We start from the raw sequence: 23,531 nt of genomic DNA on the forward strand, positions 1-23,531 counted from the left end.
CTGTTCCAGGGCAGAGACTGTTTCTGGGATAACCAAGTTTTCAAATGCAGAATCCAACATCTATAGATGCATTTTCTCTGGTAAGAAAGATTAGGTGAACCATCAGTGGACATAGTACTCAGTTAGAGACTTACGAATTCTTAAGGCACTGACCCATTCACTCGGGACAAGAATTGCTCAGGCAATTCTTGGTCTTAGTGTTAGTTACCAGGATTGGTAGACGAGGGCCAGCTAAATCCCAGGAAAGACTGCAATGCACAGACTCCACATTCCAGATGAAATCTCTGATCAAATTATACTTCTTAGTGCTCCTTAAAAACTGTCTTCAGCGACTGCTCCCAAGATCTGCTTGTGTCTTTCACTCATATCCTAGCCACGGCTATTGTTTCAGTTGTTCCATCTTCATGTGAGTGCAATGACCATCCTCAGCATCTTTTTGGGTCTTCTTGGTCGTGTGGTCATTCCTCGGGCACTCAGTCTCACACTTTCCCTAACTTCACAACCCTTCATATGGAAAATATGGAAACTAGACTCCAAACTTCAGTGATATGTAACACATCACTGGATGCACTAAGTTTGTAACTAAAAATCCACTCCCCCTTCTTATTTCATGGATGTTGGCTTATAAAGGACAACACAACAATTTTTCATATAAGAACATGCATAGCCGTCTATGGGGTCGCACAGAGTTGGACACGACTGAAGCGACTTAGCAGCAGCAGCAGCAATACTGATACCAGTTGAGTCAGTGCGACAATGATTCATGCTTAATAAGTTTAGACGACAGTATCACACGTGTTTCTGAAACTGAGAGAAGAAGTTTCAAAATCTCTGGAGAAGTGGCATTAGCAGAAGCCAGTTTGAAGATTGTCTTTGCCGCAGAGCTCCAAAAAAACACTACCGGAGAGGTGGGCATAGGGCAGGTACACGGCCAAACCACATTTTCATGGGGATAAAATTGGCTTGAACACTGGAATGTTCAAGTGCCTCCATAGTGCAACCCTGACGGAGCCTGTGAGGCTCCGAGGGGAAGTGGAGCCACATGAGGCGGGGAACGGAGAGTGAGGGGGAGGGTCACGCTTTCTAGAGGGTGGGTGTGTTTCTTTCTTTTCCGGCTACTGTTATCAATGTGGTGAGCACATCCCTTCAGTTGAATGCCCTGGGAGGAAGCCCAGTGCTTCCTGTTGTCTTACCAGTGCAGCAAAATGCAAGTAATAAATAAAAAAAAGGGGGAAAGGCGGGTAGGGGAGTGGGGAGCTCCTCTGGGTCGGTCAGGAATGCCAGCCTCTGGGAGGGAACACAGCTCCCTTTTTCCTTGAGATGTTGCAGTCAGGTCACATCCTCAGCTGCTTCTCAAGTCAGTCCAGATCCAGGAAATAATCTCTTTTCAGAAAAAGGACATTTTTGAAAAACAACAGAGTAGACGACAAAGGAAATCTTAAAAGGAAGAATAAGGAAATCTGTACAGAGGGATACTGCCAAAGTAACATACTTCAGTTCAGTTCAGTTGCTCAGTCTTGTCCAACTCTTTGTGACCCCATGAACCGCCATACGCCAGGCCTCCCTGTCCATCACCAACTCCCGGAGTTCACTCAAACTCATGTCCATTGAGTCAGTGATGCCATCCAACCATCTCATCCTCTGTCGTCCCCTTCTCCTCCTGCCCTCAATCTTTCCCAGCATCAGGGTCTTTTCCAATGAGTCAGTCAGCTCTTCGCATCAGGTGGCCAAAGTATTGGAGTTTCAGCTTCAACATCAGTCCTTCCAATGAACACCCAGGACTGATCTTTAGGATGGACTCGTTGGATCTCCTTGCAGTCCAAGGGACTCTCAAGAGTCTTCTCCAACACCACAGTTCAAAAGCATCAATTCTTTGGCACTCAGCTTTCTTTATAGTCCAACTCTCACATCCATACATGACTACTGGAAAAACCATAGCCTTGACTAGATGGACCTTTGTTGGCAAAGTAATGTCTCTGCTTTTTAATATGCTGTCTAGGTTGGTCATAACTTTCCTTCCAAGGAGTGTCTTTTAATTTCATGGCTGTAATCACCACTGCAGTGATTTTGGAGCCCCAAAAAAGAGCATGAGTAATGTACTTACCCTAGCCTAATGCCCTTAAAATCCTTCTATTTGTGAGGCTCTCCCCCGAAGTTCTGCAGGGTTAGAAAGAATCATTTAAATATCAAATTCTGATTTATTTTGCTACTATGAGCTCTTACTGTCTATGAAATACTTGATGAGATTTAGCTGAAATAACATCCTGGTCCCTGGGGTGAAACACACAGGTGGTGCCAACAGGCTGCCATATATTTACATATTTATCTATTTATAGGACCATAATCAGTGTAAATATTTATTTATATCACCACATAACTTACCACTTAATAAAATAGCCTACCCTTGCCTTACTTTTCAGTGGCCAACTTTTGTCTTCTATTCTTCAAAAGGCCAATTTTATCCTCTTTGAAATTTGGTTTGGCATGTACCTTCCCCATGCCTTCTTCTTAGATGATACTTTCGGGAGATCTGTGGAAAAGACTGTTGTCAAACTGCAATCTGTCACCTCTCCTAAGATTTTGAGAATCTGTAAGAAACTTCTCTCAACTTTTCAAGCCAACCCTAACTTTCTTGAACTAGATTTCTTTAACAATAATATCTTCCTCTGTTGCTGTGTTTCACATCAGAGTACATCCTTCCTTCAAAAGAGAGATAACAACAACACAAGCTCCACTTTGATCATAACAGTCGATTAGGAAGGGAAACTCCCTCCAGTTTTCTAACTTTTCCAACAGGCTATGCTTTCTCCCCTTGAAAGAAAAATAAGGTTTGCATCTCCAACTCCATTTCCTATAGTTCTCTTAACAGGCAAATATGGACTACCTGGCAGGTGGAGACAAAGTCAAGAGGCACAGACATCTTTGTCGCTAGCATCAGCCTAGATTTTCTTTTTTTTTTTTTTTTTTGCTACATCCAGCTGTGTTTCTAAAGATACTGTGTTCTTACTTCATTTTTCTTTACCAGAAGTTCCAACAATATTTAAATTATGTTCTTCACCAATTTTTATGGAAGACTATCAGATATTCTTGGGATATGTATCATATCCCACAGAAAAAACTTTACACATGTATTAAGTAACCAACTAGTGCAGTAGGTTTGCAGAAGGAGATGTGCCCAGCTCCGTCAGCTGGCTCCGCTGGGAGTGGGGAGCGTTGTGACAGGTTGAATTAAGCTTTCTTTTCTTTTTCAGTTTTGAAATAAAAACTGTCATTAATTGCAAAAATGGTTACAAATACTACTAAAGCAGCAGAACAAATACCAGTGTTCATTATGAATAGGAAGATGGTACAAATATAAAAAAGGGAATTTGTAGTTTAAGTGATCATGGTGTGTAAGAGATTGAATATAATGTGGTTTGGATAAAAATGAAGACACAATGCAGCATATGAGGCATGACAAATTATTGGGCAAAATCAATTTATTTACTGAAAAGTTTTAAATTTTATATTGGAGTATAGTTGATTTACAGTATTGTGTTAGTTTCAGGTGTGCAACAAAGTGATTCAGCTATATGTATACATATATCTATTCTTTTTTAGATGCTTTTCCCATATAGGTTATTACAGAATATTGAGTAGAGTTCCTTGTGCTCTACAGTAGGCCCTTGTTGGTTATCTGCTGTATGTAGTAGTATGCATATGTTAGTCCCCACCTCCTAGTTTATCCCTCCCCCTCTACTTTTCCCCTTCAGTAACCATAAATTTGTTTTCTAAGTCTGTGAGTCTGTTTCTGTTTTGTAAATTAAATTTATTTGTACAATTTTAGATCCATATGATATGTGATATCATATGATATTTGTTTTTGTATGACTTATTTCACTCAGTTTGATCATCTCCACCCATGAGGTTGCAAATGGCATTATTTCACTCTTTCTATGCTGAGTAACATTCCATTGCATATATACACTGCATCTTCTTTATCCATTCATCTGCCAAGGAACATTTAGGTTGTTTCCATGTCTCAGTTATTGTAGACAGTGCCTCGCTGAACATTGGGATGAATGTATCTTTTTTAATTATAGTTTTGTCCAGGTATTTTCCCAGGACAAGGATAGCTGGATCACATGGTAATTCTAGTTTTAGTTTTTTAAGGAAGCTCCATACTGTTTTCCACAGAGGCTGTACCAATTTACATTCCCACCAACAGTATAGGACGGTTCCCTTTAATCCACACTCTCTCCAGCATTTATTATTTGTAAACTTTCTGACAATGGCCATTCTGACCAGTAAGAGGTAATACCTTATTGTAGTTTTGAAAATCATCTGTTTAATGAATCTAGAGAAACTAATTACCCAAGATAAGGCAAAGAGACATAAGTCTTTACTTGAGTTCCGGTTTCATAAGAGCTTTAATGCCATTTGAATATGTATGTGGGGATAAATGAATAAAGAAATTACACATAGGAAAAAAAGAGAGTCCAAAAATGGAAAAAGAATGAGATATCACAATTTTGTAAATATTAAAGGAATAAAAAAAAAAGCTTAGTACGACAGTAAAAATTCAAAACGTATGAAAGTATAAAGATAGTTAAGTGGAAATGTTGTCAATAGAGCAAATTAATTACAGAAGAAAGATTAAAAAAGGAAGAATAAGATATTTGAATTTGTAAAAATAATTGCATTCTGTGATGAAAGAACTGTTAGCATAAAGAATGTATTTACGAAGAAGAAACTGGGGGACTTCTCTGGTGGTCCAGTGGTTAAGACACTATGCTGGGCTTCCCTGATGGCTCAGTGGTAAAGAATCCAGCTCCCAGTGCAAGAGATATGGGTTGGATCCCTGATCCGAGAGGATCCCACATGCCTCAGAACAACATAAGCAACAGAAGCCTGTGGGCCACAACTGCTGAGCCTAGGAGCCACAAATACTGAGTCCACATGCCCTAGGGCCCATGCTCTGCAACAGGAGAAGCCACATTAATGAGAAGCCCTCGCTGCAACTAGAGAGTAGCCCCAACTCGTCCCAACTAGAAAAAAGCCTGAGCAGCGACCAGGATTCAGCATAGCCCCAAATAATTAAATGAATAATTAAAAAAAAAAGACACCATGCTTCCAATATGAATTCAATCCCTGGTTAAGGAACTGGGGTCCCACATATCCTGCAGCCAAAAAAAAAAAGAGTAAAAATAAATAAACAAACTGGGTCAACATATTAAAAAAAATACTATTCAAAAGAAATTGGAATTAACCTCCAATTAAAATAAATAAATTTATATTAAAAAAAAAAGAAATTGGCCCTTACGAAGTCAGTCCCTGCAATATAATCCTGTGTTGTGAAAAGAATGAAAATCTATTAAAAAATGTGCTTTATTTACTTTTGGCTACAGGTAATTTTACTGAAGCTTTCAAGTTGGAGAGGGGTTTCCCCAACTATTGAATTTTCTCTTGGTATTTTAGCTCTCCCTCTTTCCAGAGGCAGAACAGCTTTCCTTGAACGTTTTTAGTTTATTCAGACCATTGGTGAAAACTTTTGGAACAGTTGTAGTTTTTTTTTTTTCCTTTTTGATAGCTCTTAACTTGAGTACTCTCCCCCTTTTGGCATTTAAGATCTCTGACTCATTGGAAAAGACTCTGATGCTGGGAGGGATTGGCGGCAGGAGGAGAAGGGGACGACAGAGGATGAGATGGCTGGATGACATTGCTGACTCGATGGACGTGAGTCTGAGTGAACTCCGGGAGTTGGTGATGGACAGGGAGGCCTGGCATGCTGCGATTCATGGGGTCACAAAGAGTTGGACACGACTGAGCGACTGAACTGAACTGAACTGAAATAGGTACAATTTGCTTCTCAGGCTTCAAAGGAAGACTATGACTGATGCTTCTTTAATTATGTGAGAAGCTCAGCCTCTGATGGCTGACATTGAATTCTGGTTGTCTGAATTTATCATCTCTTCCCTTCCTGATTTATTTAATATTTTTCTCTCCAGTTTGCAGCTACTCGTCCTTCTTCTCTATTTCTTTCATTTTCAGGGGCTTTTCTTGGATGTATTTTTGTGAGTTCATGACCAAATTTTACTTCCTTTGGCGGGCTTAGTTTTCCAATGTGGATTCATTGCCTCACAAATGGAAATCTCTGTGCCCTTGCAAAATGTTGAGCTTACTGTTTACTTTTTGTATTTTGTTCATGGTTCTAATCACTGAATCATTTATGGAGTTATGATCCTGTTGCATGGTAACCAAGATGGTGCATGGCTTGTTTGTTAAGACTTAACTGATGTTTGAACTTTCATGTCCGTGAGGTTTGTTCATTTTCAGAGGACAACTTAAGTTTGAGTTGCTAGCAGAAACTAGTAGGTTCTCATATGACTTGGTTTCAATATTAAAGTCGAGATTCTGCTTAATTTCTGGTCCCAGATGGCAGTGCTCAGCACCTTCTTTGAGGTAACTGAGTAGAGCTTCTTTTGGAGGCTTGTATCAAATGAGGGAGTGTTGCCAGTTGACTGGTCCTGCTCCTTTGAGTCCTCATTGGCTAACAATTTCTATCTTTTATGGGCCATCTGCTTTTTCCCAATCCCAAAATGCTCTTTTCTGCATAGATAATTAAAAAAAAACTACCATTTGATAATACATCTTTCCACTGTCAGTTCCTGAGCTTTGTTAGGTAAGAGGGTAGGACAGTCTTAGGTTTGGTTATAGCATCTACTCTGAGGTTGCCCAAGGTAGAAGAGCAGCTTTGGAGGAACAAAGAGCCTTAAACTGGGAGGTTATACTTGACTTCTAACTGGATGCTCACACTTAAGGCACACATTTCCCTCTTGGAGTTCACCTTCCCCACCAACAAACTAAGGAGACTGAACTAGATAATTTCTTCAGTGACTTACAAATCTAGCATTTCATGATTCTCAGGAGCTTTCTGTTCATCATTCTGGGGGAAGTAGGCAGGTATTATCAATATTTATAAATGAAATATTAATTGATAAAATTCTAAAGAATAGGGGAGGGGCCAGCCTTGTTAAGAAACAGAGCAACATGGAGGTGCCTGGTTTGTTGATAGCCCGAAGGTGATAATGGATCACCGTGATCCTGTTGTGCATAACTGGGAGCTTCCAGACTTGTGAGAACACATACATGGATCTTTTTGTCTGTTGTCTGCAAAGGTTTTAGCCAGCTCATATCCATTCTTGAGTCAGTAACTCTCTGAGACTGGTGTATTTCAGATCTACCATTTTCATCAGAGTCCCAGGATGCACCTAAGGGATAGAAGTCAGAAACCTCCCTCTTAATGCCCCTAAAATGGGCTGGAATTCCCCTCTGCCACAAACTAACTGACAGTAACAGAAGGACAGGGCAAGGGGAAGGTTAGAAGTTACTGAGCATGACAAGTGGTGCTTTGCTGGTGAACTGCCCACGGGTTTCTTGGTATCAGTCAACTAGAGCTTAAAAAAAACCAGCTGCATCATCCCAACCCTACATCCTCAAATCTGATGTCCTAATCAGCGAATTACAGCTCAGTGTCTTCCCTATGGTTTCAACATTGTAAACCTTTCAGGTTTGTTAATTTTAAGAACATTTACTCAGTTGCTTGGGGCTTATTTCAAGCCCAAATGCACAGAAACACCTTGTCTTTTGTTCCATGTCCTCCAATGTTCTATGATGAGAGAACAAGCCCACAGCCCTAAGACATTCATTCATTCAGCAAATATTTACTGAACCTCTTCTATACTTGTCCCTGTAAAGTGTCAGTTGTCTCTGACTCTTTGCGACCCCAAAAGACTCTGATGCTAGGAGGGATTGGGGGCAGGAGGAGAAGGGGACGACAGAGGATGAGATGGCTGGATGGCATCACTGACTCAATGGACGTGAGTCTGAGTGAACTCCAGGAGTTGGTGATGGACAGGGAGGCCTGGCGTGCTGCGATTCATGGGGTCACAAAGAGTCGGACACGACTGAGCGACTGATCTGATCTGGACTGTAGCCTGCCAGGCTTCTCTGTCCATGGAATTCTCCAGGCAAGAATACTGGAGAGGGTAGTCATTCCCTTCTCCAAGGAAATCTACCTGACCCAGGGATCAAACCTAGGTCTCCAGACAGATTCTTTACCATCTGAGCCACCAGGAAAGCCCCCGGGAATACAGATAAAGCTATTTTTCTTCTCCTTGGTTTCTCTTGCAATTACTTTCCTTCTTTTCCATTTCCCAGACTCTCCACTGTTTCTGACTCGCCTGGAAAGCTGAGTACTGGACTACTCTGATTAAAATAGGGCTGAGGTACTCCGTGCTCCTTTGGGCATTTATGAAAGAGTGTGGCACATGTTTAACAGAAGCTCTTTCCTGTGTCTTCAGTTTTCTTAATTTAATGTGCTCCCGGAAGAGCAGTTTCTGTTCCTGTGTCAACCATGCGTTTGTCACATAGTACAAATCTACAGAGTGGCCCTTTCTATTCTTGATCTCAAAGCTGGGTGATACAGAACATCAATCCATCACAGATCCAGTGACCCAAAAGACACTTCAGGGGACTTCCCTGGTGGTCCTGTGCCTAAGACTCCACACTCCCAATGCAGGAGGCCCAGGTTCGATCCTTGGTCAGGGAACTAGATCCCACATGCCGCAAAAGAGTTCTCATGCCACAACAAAGATCAAAGATCCCACGTGCCACAGCTAAGACCCAGTGAAGCTAATTAATTAATTAATTTGAAAAAACCCACTTCAATTTAGGCTTTGAGCCTCAGAATCTCAGAGAAACTAGAGATCAAGTTAAGTAATATTGGCTTGAGCTCTAGTGCCAGTCAGCTGCTTGTTTACTTTCAAATCCATTCTATTTTTGTTTTTAATTTTTAAAAAACCTTTTATATTGTATTGTGGTATAGCCGATTAACAAACAATGTCATAATAGTTACAGGTGAACAGCAAAGGGACTCAGTCATACAAATACATGTATCCATTCTCCTCCAACTTCCTGCCCATCCAGGCTGCCACATAACATTGGGCAGTGGCATTCCATGTGCTGTAAGATAGGTCCTCGTTGTTACACATTTTAAATACAGCAAGGTGTACGTGCCCATCCCAAATTCCCTAACAATCCCTTTCCCCCAAATCTCCCCCCAGCAACCATAAGCTCATTCTCCAAGTCTGTGAGTCTGTTTCTGTTTTGTAAGTAAGTTCATTTGTATCATTTCTTTTTAGATCCCACATATAAGGGATGTCGCATACTATTTCTCCTTCTCTGCCTTACTTCGATCAGTATGACACTCTTTAGGACCATCCATGTTGCTGCAAATGGAATTATTTCATTCTTTTTATCATTCCCTGTTCTGTTCTGTATCTGTCCACACTAATATAAAGAAATAGTTAAATAAGTAAATAAGGGAGAAGAAGAGACAAATGCAGAAATCCAAAGAATGCATGTAGACGCTCCCCACTCTAGGAGGTGAAGCTTGCTGCTGCTAAGTCGCTTTAGTCGTGTCTGACTCTGTGCGACCCCATAGACGGCAGCCCACCAGGCCCCGCCGTCCCTGGGATTCTCCAGGCAAGAACACTGGAGTGGGTTGCCATTTCCTCCTCCAATGCATGAAAGTGAAAAGTGAAAGTGAAGTCGCTCAGTCGTGTCTGACTCCCAGCAACCCCATGGACTGCAGCCTACCAGGCTCCTCCATCCATGGGACCTCCGGGCAAGAGTACCGGAGTGGGGTGCCATTGCCTTCTCCGAGGAGGTGAGGCTTAGCCTCCTCCCATTACCCTTGCTTTTGGGCATGGGCTGGACTTAGTGACTAGCTTCCAAGGAATTGAGTATGAGGGGGAAAGAGCAGTTTTACAATGGAGAGACCCTGCAGATATTACTTTAACCAGGCAATCAAAGTTAACATCACCAGAGATGTCATGTGACTATTATGCACTCCTGATATGATGTGATGAGATGGGTACATTGCCTCGTGGTATTCTTTTCAAAAACCCATAATCTCACTCTAATCATAAGAAAAAACAAAAAAACAAACCAAACTTAAGGGACTTTCTATGCAATACTTGACCAGTACTCTTCAAGTCTGTCATGGTCATGAAAAACAAGGAAAGACTAGGAAACTAATAACTGAACGCAATGTAGTATCCTAGGACAGATACTGAAACAAAGGTCATTAATTAATGAAAAGAAATCTGGTAAAATGTGAATCTGAAGTTTAACAGTAACATACCAATGTTGGTTTCTTATTTTAACAAGGGGAAACAGCTTGGGTGTAAGAGGGTGTGCGTACTTTCTGTACTGTCTCCAAGGAAAACGAATCCACCAGAGGACAAGTGCAAGAGCATTCCTAGCAGTTTTACTCATAATAGCTGAACACTAGCAACAACTTCAGGGGGCTGGATTACCAAAGTGTGACATGTTCAGGAATACCACACAAAAATATGAGTAAATTGCTATTACATGCCACAGTGGACTAATTTCACTGCCCTCTGTTGAGCAGAGAAACTGCATGCTAAAGAGTACATACTGTTTGATTCAATTATATTTGAAACAAGATAGAAACACTATGGCAGCAGAAGTCAGAGTGGTTGTAACTTCTGGGGGATTGGGTATCATCAAGGAAGGGTATAAGAGAAGGAGCCTTCTGGGGTACTGGAGATGTACTATACCGCCTTCTTGGTGGTGTTACCTGGATGCATACATATGTAAATGTCCATTGAACTGTATATGTAAAAAAAAATTTTGGCCATGCCATGTAGTTCCCTGACCAAGGATCAAACCTGTGCCCCCTGTGCTAGGAGTACAGTCTTAGCCACTGAACCACCGGGGAATTCCCTGAATTGTACATTTTAAATTGATGCACTTTGCTACTCTTCCATAAAAGAACAACAGTATCCAATCCAGACAACAATAATGATGCATACAACAGTTAATGAAACTGTGGAGCAAAGCAGTGAATATGGAGACACATGTTGAGGGGGCGGTGTCCTAATTTCTGAGTTGACTCTTCAGGACTTCCTTAGAATCCACAGACATCGCCTTACCAAGAAAGAAAAGTGTAAAAATAGCCACCCTGTAAGGACTAAATACATTTATTTTCTTTTCATTTCTATCTTGTATAATATTTTATGTAATACCAGAAACTATTGCTTCAAACATTGATAGAAATGTATTTTCAAAAAATGAATTGCCAGTGTTGCAACCTAGCTTAAAGGAAAAACTTGCCAAGAGGCTTATTAATTAACACACATGCTCTGCCTGTGAGAAAGTTTAAAACAAACAAACAAAAAAAGGAGCTGTAGGAAACAGACCTGTGAGTAACAGAAAGGAAGGAAAGATCTTTCCTCCAGTGAGTGGTCAACGTGTGGAGAAGCGATGTAGGCGACAGCCCTTCCTCCCTGTACTTTTCCCTCATGCAAGAAGGAAAGAGATGCAGATATATTTGCTGAGGGCATTTCCTCCAAAGGAGGGTGTGAGTGAAACATAGTGAACCAACCTAAGGCAATCAGGCTGTTTATAATTATGAGGGTCTGTTTGGTAGATAGCAGATGAGGTCTGTAGGTCTCCTGAGACCATTGCCAAGACCATGAAAGCAGTCTCGGCCCAAACTTGGCCACACACACATAATGGTTATAATCAGGCAGGCTTAGAAACCCATCTTAAAACTTCTGCTGTGCACTTCATGATGCCCCAGGTCACTGACCTTTAAGAACTCCATTTCACTTGAGACAAATGAAACGAGTCTCCTGTGAGTGTTCAACTGCCAACTTGTCAAACTCAAAGGGCCAAGACTCTTCTGAGTCAGTGGCTAGATTACAGAACCATTTAAGAGAAAAGCTCAGAACTCCATTCTACAGGGTTTGGGCCACCTGCCTGTGACCCTGAGAGTGCAACAGCAAGGATGCCCTTCAATGTTTCCAGAGAATCCACACCTCTTTGGTGACTACTAGTGTCTCTAGGGAAACGTGTGTAACATCCATTATGCTAGTTAACGAAGCCTCTGGTGTGAACTGGACCAGGACCATGGGAAGTATTTCATAAGAGGCTTTGCCCAGCGCCCTTGGAGAGAACATTCCTGATTTGGACATCTGGCCATCCCAGGCTTGTAAATCCAGTGTACTTAACACATGTTTATATTACTGTGGTTCTGCTGAAGCCTTTAAAATAAGTAATAGACAACAGAACAGAAGCTGTCACAAAAGTGATTTCTTAATTAAGGAATGTAAATGTCAAAGTTGGCAAAAGGGAACAAAGTTCTCTATTTGCCATTAGACGAAAGGATTGTGAATGACAAAAATTAGGAATAAGTGAGAGAAAAACAGGAAGAAAAGAAGCAGTTACAGTAACATTGTTTAAATTTTTCTTAATTTATTGCCTTTAATAAAAAGGGGTTGTAAACCTGTGGGAGAAAATGTGGATATCAAAGCCACAAACTCAGGTGAGCAGTGGCTTCTTAGAGCCTACAGGATGGATTACCAAAATCAATGTCCAAATCCTACTTCTGCCACGCATGTGATGCTAAGTTGCCTACTTTTTACTTCTCTATGGCTTCGTTTAACAGTAATTCTTTCCCAAGGAAATTATGTGCAAGGAAGCCTAAACCAGCAGATTCAAACATCTGACATTGGCACACTCCTGCCTCCTGGTGGCGATATTTAGAACTCTGTGGGATGTGGTAAGGACAAAAATTTAATGTGGAAACTAAACCAAAAATCATGAGATGTCGTCCTGGTAATGTATGGTAGCTTTTTAATTGCTAATTTTCTCGCCTCCTCAGTGCCTTTCCCCTCTTTATATTACGATTAGTACAAACACACACTGCAGGAAGTTTCAGAAGTCATCCTATTACCCTGGAGAGACTGTAGTATATTTATATTTATTTGTACTTTTCCTTCTCCTCCAGATCACAAGGATTTGGGGGGGCATATCCATAATGTCTTATGTCTTTAGAATGGCCTTTTTAGGAGATGTGACCACAGAGTCAGAGCTGTGGGAGATATACAAAATCCAGCTGGAGGTCATTTAAATATCAAAACTTCTGGTACTAGCAGGTAGAGAAAATATGAAAATAATTCAAGATTGAATGAAGCACTAAAGAGATTAATTGAATTTAATTAAGAAGTGAAGTAATTGATTTATGGAGCTTCACCCATCTTAATTATAGAAGGGAAAGAAGCTCAAATAATTAGTAGGACATAATTGGAACCCAAAGGAATAGGATTATTACTCCAACTCCATTGAAAAAACAAATTTCTTTTTTTAAAAAAATATCTTGCATTTTCCCACTTTTCAGGACTGTTAGTAATATGAATTTGGAACTGGAGTGGGAGAGGGAAGAAAAGAAGGAAGTGAAAAGCATTGGAGGAAGATTCTAGAAATGGGGGTGCAGTGGGAGCGAAGTCCTGGCAGATCGATGCCAAAGTCAACTCATCCTGCTCCTCAGCTGACTTGGGGCTAGTCCCTGGGCCTTCCTCCAGCTTGGGACGGGGGACCCTTACATTGTCTCCTGGTTGACCAGGGTTCCTGCTCTGTCTTCCCACCTGGACATCCCTCAGTGGATCCTGGCCAGCGCCAGTTGCTACCCTTAATATCTAGATCTTTCATTTGCTACACTTGTTCACTGATGCTGGCTCCAGCCTGTCTCTGAGTAAGGTTGTGATACAGCTGAGGCATCAGTATTTGGATGTGATTCAAGAGTCCTGGAAGGAGAATTGTGAGTTTTGGGTTCCAGCTCCAAATTAGTAAGTAAGTAACCAAGCCACAATCTTCTGGAGACTTGATTTCCTTATCTGTAAAATGAGTATGTCTATCTTCCCTAGCTCTACAAAGATTCAAATGTATAAAATACATGGGAAGTGCTTATAAAAGGTAAGACCTGTACCACTGTAAAGCGATGTCATCCATAGCTAGTTTATAACCTGCCACATCCAGCTTTCCCCATAAGAACTCTATGGTGCTCTCAAGCAGTCTTCTTCCTCCATTTTTCCTTTTCCCTATCACAAGCTACTATTTGTACATAATTGCTATTTATACCTTGCTGTTGTTCAGTCACTCAGTCATGTCTGACTCTTTGCAACCCCATGGACTACAGCACTCCAGGCCTCCCTGTCCTTCACCATCTCCCACAGTTGCCCAAGTTCATGTTCGTTGCATCTGTGATGCCGTCCAGCCATCCCATCCTCTGATGCCCTCTTCTTCTTCTGCCCTCAGTCTTTCCCAGCATCAGGAACTTGTCCAATGAGTTGTCTGCGTGCATCAGATTACCAAAATACTGGAGCTTCAGCTTCAGCATCAGTCCTTCTGGTGAATATTCAGTGTTGATCTCCCTTAAAAACGACTGGTTGGATCTCCTTGGTGTCCAAGGGACTTTCAGGAGTCTTCTCCAGTACCCACTTCAAAGGCATACTGCCTTCTTTATGATCCAGCTCTCACAACAGTATGTGACCACTAGGAAGACCATAGCCTTGACTATACAGACCTTTGTCAGCAGAGTAATGTCTCTGCTTTTCAATACATTGTCTAGGTTTGTCATTGCTTTCCTGCCAAGAAGTAATTGTTTTCTGAACTCATGGCTACGGTCATCATCCACAGTGCTTTCGGAGCCCAAGAAGAGGAAATCTGTCACTACTTCCACCTTTTCCCCTTCTATTTGCCGTGCAGTAATGGGCTGGATGCCATGATCTTACTTTTTTTAACATTTAGCTTTAAGCTTCTCCTCTCACTCTCCTCCTTCACCCTCATCAAGAAGCTCTTTAGTTCCTCTTCGCTTTCTGCCATTAGAATGGTATCATCCATATATCTGAGGTTGTTGATGTTTCTCCCACCTATCTTTATTTTGGCTTGTAACTCATCCAGCCTGGCATTTCTTATGATGTGCTCAGCATATAAGTTAAACAAACAGGGTGACAGCAGATAGCCCTGTCGTACTCCTTTCCCAATCTTGAACCAATCAGTTGTTCCATACGGGATTCTAACTGTTTCTTCTTGACTGGCATACAGGTTTCTCAGGAGGCAGGTAAGATGGATATTCCCATTTCTTCAAGAGCTTTCCGCAGTTTGTCATAATCCACACAGTCAAAGGCTTTAGTGTAATCAATAAAACAGAGATAGATGTTTTTCTGAAACTCCCTTGTTTTCTCCATAACCCGGTGAATGTTGGCAATTTGCTCTCTAGTTCCTCTTCCTTTTCTAAATCCAGCTTGGACATCTGGAGGTTCTTGGTTCACATAATGCTGAAGCCTACTATGCAAGATTTTAAGCATGACCTTACTAGCTTGGGAGATGAGTGCAATTGTCTGATGGTTTGAACATTCTTTGGTTTGAACAATTCTTGAGAAGTGGGATGAAGATTGACTTTTTCCAATTCTGTGGCCACTGCTGGGTCTTCCAGATTTGCTGACATAATGAATGCAAAACTTTGATTGTCTCCTCCTTTAGGGATTTGAATAGTTCTGCTGGAATTTCATTGCATTCACTAGCTTTATTAACAGCAGTGCTTCCTAAGGGCCACTTGACTTTACACTCCAGAATGTCTGGCTCTGCGTGACTAACCACACCATCATAATAATCTAGTTCCTTAAAATCCTTTTTATACAGTTCTTCCGTGTTTCTTTTTATCTCTTCTTGATCTCTTCAGCATCTACTAGGTCTCTACCATTTTTATCCGTTATTGTGTCCACCTTTGGGCGGTTTCAGTCAGTTCAGTTCAGTCGCTCAGTTGTGTCTGACTCTTTGCGACCTCATGAACCGCAGCACGCCAGGCCTCCCTGTTCATCACCAACTCCTGGAGTCCACCCAAACCCATGTCCATTGTGTCAATCAGTGATGCCATCCAACCATCTCATCCTCTGTCATCCCCTTCTCCTCCTGCCCTCAATCTTTCCCAGCATCAGGGTCTTTTCAAATGAGTCAGCCCTCTGCATCAGGTGGCCAAAATACTGGAGTTTCAGCTTCAACATCAGTCCCTCCAATGAATACCCAGGACTGATGTCCTCCAGGATGGACTGGTTAGATCTCCTTGCAGTCCAAGGGACTCTCAAGAGTCTTCTCCAACACCACAGTTCAAAAGCATCAATTCTTTGGTGCTCAGCTTTCTTTATAGTCCATACATGACCACTGGAAAAACCATAGCCTTGACTAGATGGACCTTTGTTGGAAAAGTAATGTCTCTGCTTTTTAATATGCTGTCTAGGTTGGTCATAACTTTCCTTCCAAGGAGCAAGTGTCTTTTAATTTCATGGCTTAATAATTGGGTGGTTTACACCTTAATTATTATTAACTCAGAGATCTGGACAATTAAATCCAAGATAGTTATACCTTGTCCAGAGATAATTGCATGTTAAACAAAATAGGGTAGTAAAAACATTTTGTCCTTGTTTAAGAAATATTAACCAGCAGTTTGGGGTAGAGGGAGAGGCAAGGCTTTCCTTTCTGAAATCACTTAATTCATCTTGAATTATCTCATCCGAGCTGGAAATTCAGAGTGAATCTTTGGATCGGTGTTCAAAGGATAACTTTAGAGACTTGAATTCCAGTTTTTTTTTATACGCATATGGCTTGTTTTTTAAACTGATATCATTTTACAGTTATGGTTAACATCCAATGGTCCAACACAGTCCACTGAGAGACAGAATAGTGAGGTGGTTTAATGCACAAATTCTGCAGACAGGTGACCTCAGTTCAAATCCTAGCTCTCCCATGTATTGCCTGGGTGTCCTTGGGTAGGCTATTTAACTGCTCTGTGCCTCACTAACCCTATCTATAAAATAGGCTTATTGGGAGGATTAAATAAGTTAATAGGTCTAAAACACTTAGAACATGGGAATTCCCTGGTGGTCCAGTGGTTGGGACTCCATATTCTCACTGCTGAGAGCCACACAGCACAGCTAAAGAATCAAAGTAAAATGTAAAATTACACGTAAAAAGTCAAACCATTCAGATATTTATTTTTAAAAGCTAAAAAAAAAAATCTCACTTAAGCTCCTCTGGACATAACTTAGTGACAAAACAACTCTCAAACTTCAGTTCCCTCTCCATAGGCAACGATTATGGTTAATGTGTGATGATCCTTTACGAGTTTTTAACAGATTTTTTAAAAAGTCATGGGAATATGATATACTTGGCAACTGGTTTTTCTCCCTTAACTGTGCAGCTGGGAGTTATTTGCAGATCCCTAGTCTACCTCCTCGGAGAAGGCAATGGCACCCCACTCCAGTACTCTTGCCTGGAAAATCCCATGGATGGAGGAGCCTGGTGGGCCGCAGTCCATGGGGTCGCTAAGAGTCAGACAAGACTCAGCGACTTCACTTTTACTTTTCACTTTCTTGCATTGGAGAAGGAAATGGTGACCCACTCCAGTGTTCTTGCCTGGAGAATCCCAGGGACGGGGGAGCCTGGTGGGCTGCCGTCTATGGGGTCACACAGCGTTGGACACGACTGAAGTGACTTAGCAGCAGTCTACCTCCCTGTTCCTATGGGCTTCCCAATGTGCCACAGCTTGGACACGCCACAGTTCTCTTAACCCATGACTTCCTGATGGATATTTGGTTTGTTTTCAATTCTCCATTATTATGTTCCCTTTTTACTCATTCTTTTCTTTTTGTAATTCAAAACCAACAAGCTGAAGCTTCCTCATTTCACCATGATAGCTCATTTCCTATTGAGCAAATCTTCCTCCTCAGGTCAGCTCTTGCCAAACCCTACAGGGGTGGGGGGCTTTTTCCACAGAAAGAAGAAGTGGAATTAACTCTCCTGGGCCTTAGGAGCACATATGCTCATTCCCTTGAAGTGATGCCCACTCTGCCTGGGCCATGCAGCTCTGTTGCCTTCAGGTTCCTGAACAGGTCAATAACCTGAAATAACAAAATCAGTGTCATCTTGCCTCCAGTGTTGTTGATGGCACTTGATAAGTTGTAATAGATGTGGAAACCGACAGGAAGCCTTCCCATGACATCCACCACCTCATGGAAGAGATGTGTGTTTCAGGGTGAGTCTGTTTCCTCAGCGTCATCCCAGTACAGGCTCCTGCTTTCGGGGGTCACTGGTGATATGGCTCCCCTGTCACGAATGCTCTTTCTTCTCCCTTTGAAGATGAATTGAAATCTAACCACTTTTGTGAAACTTTCCCAACTGCTGCAGCCTATATTAGTACTTCCTTTCTCTGAATTTCTTCAGCAAGAATGCCTTCTAAGAGCAGAACATCTTGCAGGGGTGAACCCCTGGGCCACAGAACCAGGAGGTGTGGGTAGATTTGAAATAGAAGGCCATCGTATACCTGAATGTCATAGAAATAATGTGGTTATCAGAGGAGAGGCCTATAAGCAGAGAGACACTATGGGATATACTAGAATTCATATGAATGAAAGGGAAGTGAAGGTTAGAAGCAGGAATACCAAGAACAAAAGAAAGCAAGAGTCTAGTGCAGTATTTCTCAAAATGCAGCCTGGGGAACTGGCTAGAAATGAAATTCTTAGACCCCCATTGCAGACCTCCTGAGTCACAAACTCTAAGGGCAGTGGCCCTTCAGTCTGTATTAACAAGCCCTCCAGATGAGTCTAATTCACTCAGAAGTTTGAGAACCAGTGGGGTCACCTCAAAGTGTCAGACACAACTGAGCAGGCATGCACAATAGCAAAGAGGAGACTTTTGCAACTGGAAGTCTCGGGAGAGGTAAACCAGCCAGGAGGGACTCCAGGTCTGCTCAGGCTTCACCCACTGTTGGTTGCTACAATGAGGACCTGATGGTATGAAGTGGAGGAACAAATCCAAGTGACACATTGTCCTTCACTTTCAGATGGGATGCATAAATGAGACAGTGATCATACAAGATAAGGTGGGCTCCCTGCCAAAGAGAAGGTTGAGACCAGTGGTTTGCAACTGCGGTGCCTGGGGAAATCTGCTATAAATATGGATTCCTAGATCTCCACCCTGTTGTTGTTCAGGTGCTAAGGTCGTGTCTGACTCTTCGATACCCCGTGAACTGCAGCACGCCAACCTTCTCTGTCCTTCACCGTCTCCCAGAGTTTGCTCAAACTCACGTCCATCAAGTCGGTGATGCCATCCAACTATCTCATCCCCTGTCATCCTGTTGTCCTCTTGCCCTCAATCTTTCCCAGCATCAAGGTCTTTTCTAATGAGTCACCCTGAGAGATTCTGATTCAGATTTGAGGAGTGACTGAGTCTATACTTTTAAAAGCTGCTCAACCTTTTATGATAACTATTAAGAGAAGACTTATTTGGGAAGCCTTGATATAAATAATGGTAATAAGGAGGTTTGAGTAGGGAGGAAAGAACTCAAACCTGGGGTGGCAGGGAAACCCAGCTAGCAGGAAGGGGAGTGCTCTCCTTTAAGGGCTCATGCTGGTCCCGTGTCTCCTGGAGGGCCCGCTGGGGGAGGAGAAGCACCAATGTCTGGGGCTAGATTTCTGTCTGAAACTTGCCCCCAGGAACTCTCTTCTCCTTGACAGAGATGGAGACTGATGGAGGAGGCAAGATGGGAGGAAGACCTTCAGGAAGAGACAAGCCAAAAACGGGAGGGGGCATAGGATGAAAGCTTAAAGGTTAATGCTAAGTATCCAGCCTTAGAACTTTTGCATAACAAACACCCTCTTCCAACAATACAAGAGAAGACTACACATGGACATCACCAGATGGTCAACACGGAAATCAGATTGATTATATTCTTTGCAGCCGAAGATGGAGAACCTCTATACAGTCAGCAAAAACAAGACCGGGAGCTGACTGTGGCTCAGATCATGAATTGTTTATTGCCAAATTCAGACGTAAATTGAAGGAAGTAGGGAAGACCACCAGCCCATTCAGATATGACCTAAATCAAATCCCTTATGATTATACAGTGGAAGTAACAAATAGATTCAAGGGATTAGATCTGATAAAGTTCCTGAAGAGCTATGAACAGAGGTTCATGACATTGTACAGGAGGCAGTGATCAAGACCATCCCCAAGAAGAAATGCAAAAAGGCAAAATGTTTGTCTGAAGAGGCCTTACAAATAGCTGAGAAAAGAAGAGAAGATAAAGGCAAAGGAGAAAAAGAAAGATAAATCCAGTTGAACGCAGCATTCCAAAGAATAGCAAGGAGAGATAAGAAAGCCTTCCTCAGTGATCAGTGCAAAGCAACAGAGGAAAACAATAGAATGGGAAAGACTAGAGATCTCTTCAAGAAAATTAGAAATACCAAGAGAATATGTCATGCAAAGATGGGCACAATAAAGGGAAAAAATGGTATGGACCTAATAGAAGCAGAAGATATTAAGAAGAGGTGGCAAGAATACACAGAAGAACTATACAAAAAAAGATCTTAATGATCCAGATAACCCAGATCACACGATGGTGTGATCACTCACCTAGAGCCAGACATCTTGGAATGCAAAGTCAAGTAAGCCTTAGGAAACATCACTACGAACAAAGCTAGTGGAGGTGATGGAATTCCAGCTGAACTTCAATTTCAAATCCTGAAAGATGATGCTGTGAAAGTGCTGCACTCAATATGCCAGCAAATTTGGAAAACTCAGCAGTGGCCACAGGACTGGAAAACGTCAGTTTTCATTCCAATCCCAAAGAAAGGCAATGCCAAAGAATGTTCAAACTACCACACAATTGCACTCATCTCATATGCTAGCAAAGTAATTCTCAAAATTCTCCAAGCTCGCCTTCAACAGTATGTGAACCAAGAACTTCCAGATGTTCAAGCTGGAGTTAGAAAAGGCAGAGGAACCACAGATCAAATTGCCAACATTCGTTGGATTATGGAAAAAGCAAGAGAATCCAGAAGAACATCTATTTCTGCTTCATTGACTAGGCTAAAGCCTTTGACTGTGTGGATCGTAACAAACTGTGGGAAATTCTAAAAGAGATGGAAATACCAGACCACCTGATCTGCCTCCTGAGAAATCTGTATGCAGGTCAAGAAGCAACAGTTAGCACTGGACATGGAACAACAGACTGGTTCCAAATTGGGAAAGGAGTACATCAAGGCTATATTGTCACCCTGTTTATTTAACTTATATGCAGAATACATCATGCGAAATGCTGGACTGGATGAAGCACAAGCTGGCATCAAGGTTGCTGGGAGAAATATCAATAACCTCAGATATGCAGATGACACCACCCTTACGGTAGAAAGCAAAAAGGAACTAAAGAGCCTCTTGATGAAAGTGAAAGAGGAGAGTGAAAAAGCTGGCCTAAAACACAACATTCAAAAAACAAAGATCATGGCATCTGGTCCCATCACTTTATGGCAAGTAGATGGGGAAACAATGGAAACAGACTTTATTTACTTGGGCTCCAAAATCACTGCAGATGGTGACTGCAGCCATGAAATTAAAAGATGCTTGCTCCTTGGAAGAAAAGCTATGACCCACCTAGACAGCAGGCAGCATATTAAAAAGCAGAAATATTACTTTGCTGACAAAGGTCCATATAGTCAAAGCTATGGTTTTTCCAGTACTCTTGTATGTGAGAGTTGGACTGTAAAGAAAGCTGAGTGCCAAAGAATTGATGCTTTTGAACTGTTGGAGAAGACTCTTGAGAGTCCCATGGACGACAAGGAGATCCAACCAGTCCATCCTAAAGGAGATCAGTCCTGGGTGATCATTGGAAGGACTGATGTTGAAGCTGAAGCTCTAATACTTTGGCCACCTGACACAAAGAGCTGATTCACTGGAAAAGACCCTGATGCTGGGAAAGATTGAGGGCAAGAGGAGAAGGGGATGACAGAGGATGAGATGGTTGGATGGCATCATTGACTGGATGGACATGAGTTTGAGCAAGTTCCAGAAGTTGGTGATGGACAGGGAAACCTGGCATGCTGCAGTCCATGGGGTCACAAAGAGTTGGACATGACTGGGCGACTGAACTGAACTGAACTGATATATCCAGCCAGTTTTCAGGCCTTCTCAAAGCTTACTAACCAAAAGATTGAGAGTGCTTTTAAAAATAAATAAATAAATAAATAAGTGAGGTGGGAGAGACCATTTAGAAAGCAATGGAAGTGACTCAGCTCAGACTAAGCTAGCATTTTTCTAGTCTCTGCTCTAGACTGCTCTCTGATAGCTATGGTTTTAAGAGAGAGAGTGTTGGGTGACCACCTAGTTCAGTTCAGTTCAGTTGCTCAGTTATGTCCATCTCTTTGCAACCCCATGGACTGCAGCACGCCAGTCTTCCCTGTCTACCGCCAACTTGCTCAAACTCGTGCCCATCCAGTTGGTGATGCCATCCAACCATCTCACACTCTGTTGTCCCCTTCTCCTCCTGCCTTCAGTCTTTCCCAGCATCAGAGTCATTGCCAGTGAGTCAGTTCTTTGCATCAGGTGGCCAAACTGTTGGAGCTACAGCTTCAGCATCAGTCCTTCCAATGAATATTCAGGATGGATTTCCTTTGGTATTGACTGATTTGATCTCCTTGCAGTCCAAGGGACTCTCAAGAGTCTTCTCCAACACCACAGTTCAAAAGCATAAATTCTTTGGCACTCAGTTTTCTTTATGGTCCAACTCTCACATCCATACATGACTACTGGAAAAACCATAGCTTTGACTGTACATACATTTGTCAGCAAAGTAATGTCTCTGCTTTTTAGTATATTGCCTAGGTTTGTCATAGCTTTTCTTCCAAGAAGCAAGCGTCTTTTAATTTAATGGCTGCAGTCACCATCTGCAGTGATTTTGGAGCCCAAGAAAATAAAGTCTGTCACTGTTTCCATTGTTTCCCCATCTATTTGCCGTGAAGAGATGGGACCAGATGTCATGATCTTTGTTTTTTGAATGTTGAATTTTAGGCCAGCTTTTTCACTCTCCTCTTTCACTTTCATCAAGAGGCTCTTTAGTTCCTTTTCACTTTCTGCCATAAGGGTGGTGTCATCTGCATATCGGAAGTTATTGATAGTTCTCCCAGCAATCTTGATTCCAGCTTGTGCTTCATCCAGTCTGGCATTTTGCACGATGTACTCTGCATATAAGTTAAGTAGCAGGGTACAATATACAGCCTTGACGTACTCCTTTCCCAATTTGGAACCAGCCCATTCTTTTATGTACAAAGCCATCATCTCCAGTGGTTTTCAAATTTTGGTTTTAGTAGAAGTGTTTTAAGAAATGTCTCAAGAGGAACTCGGAAATGGGTTAAACTTAAAAACATAAGGACTGAGCTGCTGTGGTTTGACTGAGAGTCCAGTTTAAGTCCTCGGTCTCCTTCCTTTCAGTCTCCTGGGAACAATTAACGTTCCCTGTCCCCCACCTCCCCAACCCCAGCTGCCAAGGATGACACTCCATAGAGAGCAGTTTAAAAAACACTGGTCTGATTAACCTCCCATCCAGAGCCTCGTTAGATTGCTTTCAGGGTCAGCCAGATCACTACATCACAAAGCCATCCTTCCTATTGCTAAATGCTTTGATCCTCAGAAAATTCTTCCGTTTACTGAGGTGAGAACTGCTCCCTAAACTTCCATCCACTGTGCCTTATTTTTTCCTCTGGAAGTCTTGCTATGTTCTTCCACATGAAAGGTCATTAAATAAATGTTCATTGAGAGCATCCTCTCTTTTCCAGGCAAAACCCTCATCATAT

The sequence above is a fragment of the Bos mutus genome, chromosome 1, assembly GCF_027580195.1.
Source record: "Bos mutus isolate GX-2022 chromosome 1, NWIPB_WYAK_1.1, whole genome shotgun sequence".
Classification (NCBI taxonomy): Eukaryota; Metazoa; Chordata; class Mammalia; order Artiodactyla; family Bovidae; genus Bos; species Bos mutus.